A 6,631-nucleotide genomic window follows, 5' to 3' on the forward strand; every position below is an offset into this window, starting at 1 on the left:
GGATGGTGAGAATATTTCTACCTTTGGAAACACAGAAAATTTATCTAATGCTAATTCTTTCCCCTAAATACCATACTGTACATTTCTTATTCAAACCACTGATATTTATGTTTATTACTTAATTTTTTTTTCTAAAAGTTGAACAACACAAATGCTGCCAGCAGATCTATTGCTGGTATGAATTCTCTGCAGGCAGAAACCCATCTAATCATCACTCCAGCAACTCCAAGGGCCTTTATTAACTTGGCAAAGTGATTTTATGCATTGCAGAGGGCAGGTAGACTAACAAACCAACACAAGTAATCCATGCAAATTCTCAGTTTTTCTGTCTCTCTGGGGAACATCTCTACTCATAACTTATAGAATGTTTGAGAATCTTCAAGGAGGAAAGAAGCTAAATAAATTCGCAATATTATTTCAGAGAAGAAGGGCTGGTTACGCCAGCATTGAAGCATTCCATATTTATTTCATAACAAATTTGCAAGTCAAACAGAGTTGGCTTTATTTATTATTTATTTATTTATTTTACCTCAGCCTATTCTGATGCTCAAAAAACCCACTTGGGATTTAGAACTCCATCTGGTTCTTCCAGTTTCCTTTATTGTCATTTGTAATGAAGAGTTTTCAATAATTTTTCAGGAGGACAGCTTTGTTCATTGATTTGTGAAATAGAATGATACCCAGATCAGTTTATGCATATCTACGAGTCTTCAGAGGCTAAAACAAACATATTAAAACCTGCTTATGTCAGAAAAAAAGAACAGTGATAGACAGAGAGAAACTACTTTAACACTATTCTCTTTGACAATGGAAGGGATAAATTTTTCTTGGTATCAGCATCAGTTTACACTCATACAAAAATTCACATTCATATTTACAATTCTAAAATATGTCCATATCATGTATAAACCGTCAGAGGCACTGATTACACTATTTTGTTCTTGCTTTGATTTACCTTTCAGAATGAAAGATGGGTTTTATCATAACAAATGAAAATAAGAGATCCCATCTTTAAACATGATTAAAAATAAGAACTGAATTCAATATCCTCACAGGGGCTGGTCGAGCACTTGTAACTTTCTTTCTGAGCAATGTTTTGCAGGTTGACTACATCCTAGGGCTTGCAGCAGAGATCTAAGTAGACAAGCCTTTGAATTGAGAATGAGCACCCTCTGTGGCATTCAGAGGTGAGTGAGGCTGCTCACATGGGTTCAGTGACCCTGGAAACTAATTTCTCAGCGGCCAATCTTTCAATAGGAAGCCTGTAATTAAATAGGTAAAATGGCAATTGGTGGCTTGATTAAAGTGGGAGGATGGTGAGAATATTTCTACCTTTGGAAACACAGAAAATTTATCTAATGCTAATTCTTTCCCCTAAATACCATACTGTACATTTCTTATTCAAACCACTGATATTTATGTTTATTACTTAATTTTTTTTTCTAAAAGTTGAACAACACAAATGCTGCCAGCAGATCTATTGCTGATATGAATTCTCTGCAGGCAGAAACCCATCTAATCATCACTCCAGCAACTCCAAGGGCCTTTATTAACTTGGCAAAGTGATTTTATGCATTGCAGAGGGCAGGTAGACTAACAAACCAACACAAGTAATCCATGCAAATTCGCAGTTTCACTCATATGAAGAGCCATCCTGTTAGCACTCTTATTTCTTCAGAGACAATGGGTTTAAGCCTCTTTCCATAAGAACAGCCCAAACTTCCAGAGTAGATGCCATGCTATATGAACTTTATTATAAAATAATAACAGACTCTTCTCCTGTTAGTTCGGCTCGAGAAGCCGTGAGTAGCAAAGTCTCTCGCGACACCTTGTACGAGGCAGTGCAGGAAGTTGTGCACTGGAACCAGCACAAACGCCTCAAGTTCCTGGATACGGTGTAGTTGCAAATCATCTTGAAGAATTATGACCCCCAGAAGGATAAGCGCTTCTCGGGCACAGTCACACTTAAGTCCGCTCCCCGTCCCAAGTTCTCCGTGTGTGTCCTGGGGGAGCAACAGCACTGTGAGGAGCCCAAGGCCGTGGATATTCCCCACATGGATATCGAGGCTCTGAAAAAACTAACAAGAATAAGAAACTGGTCAAGAAGCTAGCCAAGAAGTATGATGCAATTTTGACCTCAGAGTATCCCACGAATCCTCGGCCCAGGCCTAAATAAGGCAGGAAAGTTCCCTTCCCTACTCACACACAAGGAAAACATGGTGGCCAAAGTGGACGAGGTGAAGTTTACAATGAAGTTCCAAATGAAGAAGGTGTTACCACTGGCTGTGGCTGTTGGTCACGTGAAGATGACAGACGATGAACTTGTGTATAACATTCACCTGGCTGTCAACTTCCTAGTGTCATTGCTCAAGAAAAACTGGCAGAATGTCCGGGTCTTACTATCAAGAGGACCGTGGACAAGCCCCAGTGCCTATGTTAAGGCACATTTGAGTAAATTCCGCTGTTACCAGTCAAAAAATAAAGTAAAAAATAAAACCAGGCTGGGCGCAGTGGCTCAGGCCTCTAATCCCAGCACTTTGGGAGGCCGAGGCAGGTGGATCACAAGGTCAGGAGATTGAGACCATCCTGGCCAACATGGTGAAACCTCAACTCTACTAAAAATACAAAAATTAGCCAGGCACGGTGACAGGTGCCTGTAGGTAGTCCCAGCTACTAGGGAGGCTGAGGCAGCAGAATCACTTGAACTCAGGAGGCAGAGGTTGCAGTGAGCTGAGATTGTGCCACTGCACTCCAGCCTGGCGATAGAGTGAGACTCTGTCTCAAAAAGAAAGAATAAATAAATAAAAATAATAATAATATAGTAATTATTATTATAATATTGGTCTTTGGTATTTGTGGTAGAATAAAACCACATGTGTCCCCTTTTCTAATTGAAAATGACTCATCCTCAAGCAATAATCATAGTAGACACAGAAACAAAAGCATTATATTCAAGGAAATGAGGTAACTTCAAAGCACAATAGATGAAAATTAAAAGCTGTTAGTCAAGGATAATAAAGGAGTTGTCAGGAGAGCTCATTCCCAAACATGTAAATCTGAAGATAACAAGCAGGTTTTGTTCACAGAATCCCCCAACAGCTGAGAAACTGGGCACTGGGAAGACTGAAGTGGAAAAACAAGGTGGGACATCAAAAGGGTGAGTCTAGATTAACAGACAACAAGAGAACAGGTAAAAGCCCAGCTTCCAACACCACTTGGAGCAGAAAAGCAACACCCTGCACTATCTTCATAGGAGAAAAGGGGTCATTTTTCTGGAAAAAAAATAATAAACCAGAGAGACTTGGAGTTATAGGCAGAAGATCATTAAGGTGAAGTGCTGTTCTGAAGGCAGAATGATTAAGTTAAAGTGTGCCTGTTTGATGATGATTAGGCCTCCAGCTTTCTTTCCTCAGTCAATCACAGAAGAGACACAATCTGGTGTAAACTCACCACACTCTCAGGCAGGAGACTGGAAAATTTATCTCAAGACAAACTAAATCACTAAGTCTTATCAGACCCAAGAATTCTGCATCTAAGCCAACCATTGGGAAAGCTTATCAACAGATCATTTGATACTACAGTAAGGCTGAGTAATTGAGACAAAAGTATCTTAGATAGTTGAGGGTACAGTAATGAAGAAAATAGGAAAGTTAGTTGTAGGTATATCTGAAGCAGTTAGATACCCCCAACCCCCTTCACCACTATAGTAGGCAGAATCTCAAATGACCCCCAGGATTCCCATGCCTGACACACATACTTTATATAGTCCCTTCCCTCGAGTTTGGGGGAAATGTGTGAATATAATGGTATATCACTCCCTTAATTAAGTAACAGTATTGGGTCCTTCTTGCATTGCCATAAAGAAATACCTGAGACTGGGTAATTTATAAAGAAAAGAGGTTTTATTAGCTCATCATTCTGTAGCCTGTACAAGCATGGTGCTGGCATCTGCTCAGCTCCTGAAGAGGCGCTCATGATAGAAGGTGAATCAGGAGCAGGCATGTCACATGGTGAGAGCAGCAGCAAGAGAGAGTGGGGAAGGTTCCACACACTTTTAACAAGATCTCGTGAGAACTCACTCATTGTGATCCCATGGATCACAGTGGGGTCATGGATCTGCCCCCATGACCCAAACACTTCACACCAGGTCCCATTTCCAACATTGGGGATTAAATTTCAACATGAGGTTTGGGCAGAAACAAATACCCAAACTCTATCAGTCACCTTGTATGGTAAATATGATGGGAGGGTCCCTCCTGGGACTACATGATCTTTTTTACAACTCCCTCTTGGTGGGCTAGAGAGAAATTCCCCTGCTGGCTTTGAAGAAGTAGCTACTATGTCGTAAGAGGGTTAGGATCAGCCAACAACCAGCAAGGAAATGGAACCCCAGCCTAAAACCACAAGGCATTTAATTCCACCAACAACCTGAATGAGCCTGGAAGAAGATCCCAAGCTCCCAAGAAGACAGCCAGAGGACACCTTGATTCTGACCTTGTGAGAAGCTGAGTGGAAGACTATTATGCCAATTATGCCAAGGCCAGACTCCTGACCTACAGAACTGTGAGATAATGAATAGGTGGACGTTAAACTGCTATCATTGTGAAGCGCATTCACTGGGCGCAGGTTACTGACTAGTCTGAGTCGGGTGAGATATAACACCCACACACAAGGTTACACGAAGCAGGTTTATTAATTATACATAGGCAGCAAGGGACAATAGAAGCCTAAGACTCATGTTGAGCCAGGCTCCTAAATGAATGTCATGCCCCTAAAGCTCAGGAAAGCTGCCTAGGGTGGATGGACTCTCATCTCTATGTGCCTCTCTTGCAGCCAGCCCACCCTGGGCTTTATACCTCTGGGTCACAAGACTGGCTGGGCTGACCCTCTTAAGGATGTCCTGTTTCTATGGGGGAACTGGAACAGACTGTAGGCTGATCCTACCAGTTCCTCCTTACATCAAGGTGTTCCATTCCCAGTACATTCCACAGTTACATTGAGAACTACAAGTGAGAAAGAGGGAGAAGAGCTGAATTTCTCCAAGGCTACCCAGAGAACTCTTTCCCAATGATTGTTTTAATTTGTTACTCAACCATAAAAAACTATACACCAACCAAAGGAAGACCTTTAAGAGAGGCTGAGATACTTACAGGGACCTGTATTTGAAGGCACCAAGATCAGCACAGGGTGGGTGCTCTCTGTAGCAAATTGGGTGTATTGTCAGGAACCTGGCAATAAAAAATGGCACACTCAAACTAGATAATTAAAAATAGTTTAGTAAAATGGCCCATTAAAATGCATGAACATTGGCCGGGCGTGGTGACTCATGCCTGTAATCCCAGCACTTTGGGAGTCCAAGGCAGGTGGATCACAAGGTCAGGAGATCGAGACCATCCTGGCTAACACGGTGAAACCCCGTCTCTACTTAAAAAAAAAATATATATATATATATATATACAAAAAATTAGCCGGGCATAGTGGTGGGCACCTGTAGTCCCAGCCAGCTACTCGGGAGGCTGAGGCAGGAGAATGGCATGAACCTGGGAGGCAGAGCTTGCAGTGAGCCGAGATCGCACCACTGCACTCCAGCCTGGGTGACAGAGCGAGATTCCATCTCAAAAAAAAAAAAAAAAAAAAAAAAAAAAAAAAAAAAAAAATTGAACATTAAAGAAATGAACAAAGGATAGGGCAGTATTCCAGGAACAGCAACGGCAGGAGCCATTACCACTTCTAGGTCTGAAGGGGCAAGGATATGGAGTAGATACTAGAACTCAGAGAGTAGCTGTACAGAAAAAGCTATTATTTGCAGGAGCAGTGTACTTCAGCAGAGGGTTGCAGCTAACTTAAGATAAAACCATCATTGAAAAACTCTGAGCAACATAAATGTAGATGTCTTCTCCTTTCCTCTAATCTCCTGATGGTGTCTACACAGAGTGAGCCAAACAAGAAAATAGAGATGAGAGACGTTTATTGGTGTATCTCATTGGAAGCATGAATGAAATTGCATTCAATTAATATATTTATTTTAGGAAAGATATGTATTTTCCTCCTTTCTTAGCCACACGACCCTCAAATTTGATCTGGGCACATAGCTACTTGGAATAAAGTCTGTATTAATAGCCTTTTTGCAGATGAGTGAGCTTCTCAGGGCAATTGTTGGGAAGGAAAAACATGGAATGGAATACGAAGAGACAGAGAGAACTTATTTACACAGACAACGATGTGTGCCCGTTAGTGTCTTTCTCCCTTTTCCAGGTGACAAATGTCTTTTACACAGGGTCTCAACAGCAGAGTGATATAGATTTGAACTAAGCCTACTATTGTATTTTAAATAAATTACTAGGAATAAAGGGAAGAAATAAATAATTAATGAACATAAACCATAGCTGTAAAGGTCCTCATTTCCAGAGCCAGTCACAAGCTCTAAGTTAATAGTCGTAGCTACTTTTTCTCATCACCCATTTTATCCTATCTAGGCCAGACGCTTGCAGAGAGTAAGGAGAACATTACCAGAAATTAAGCACAGAGTTCACTCATCTGCAAAGAAGGCTGTTAATACAGACTTTACTCCAAGTAGCCATGGGCCTAGCTCAAATTTGAGGGTTGTGTGGCTAAGGAAGAGGGAAAATAA

The 6,631-nt window shown here is 41.2% G+C and overlaps 1 pseudogene; it reads left to right on the forward strand.

Annotated features, from left to right (window-relative positions):
- Positions 1 to 1,736: 1,736 nt before the first annotated feature.
- LOC115899715 lies at positions 1,737 to 6,312 on the forward strand (annotated as a pseudogene).
- The last annotated feature ends 319 nt before the right edge of the window (positions 6,313 to 6,631 follow it).

The sequence above is a fragment of the Rhinopithecus roxellana genome, chromosome 9 (assembly GCF_007565055.1).
Source record: "Rhinopithecus roxellana isolate Shanxi Qingling chromosome 9, ASM756505v1, whole genome shotgun sequence".
NCBI classification, from domain to species: Eukaryota; Metazoa; Chordata; class Mammalia; order Primates; family Cercopithecidae; genus Rhinopithecus; species Rhinopithecus roxellana.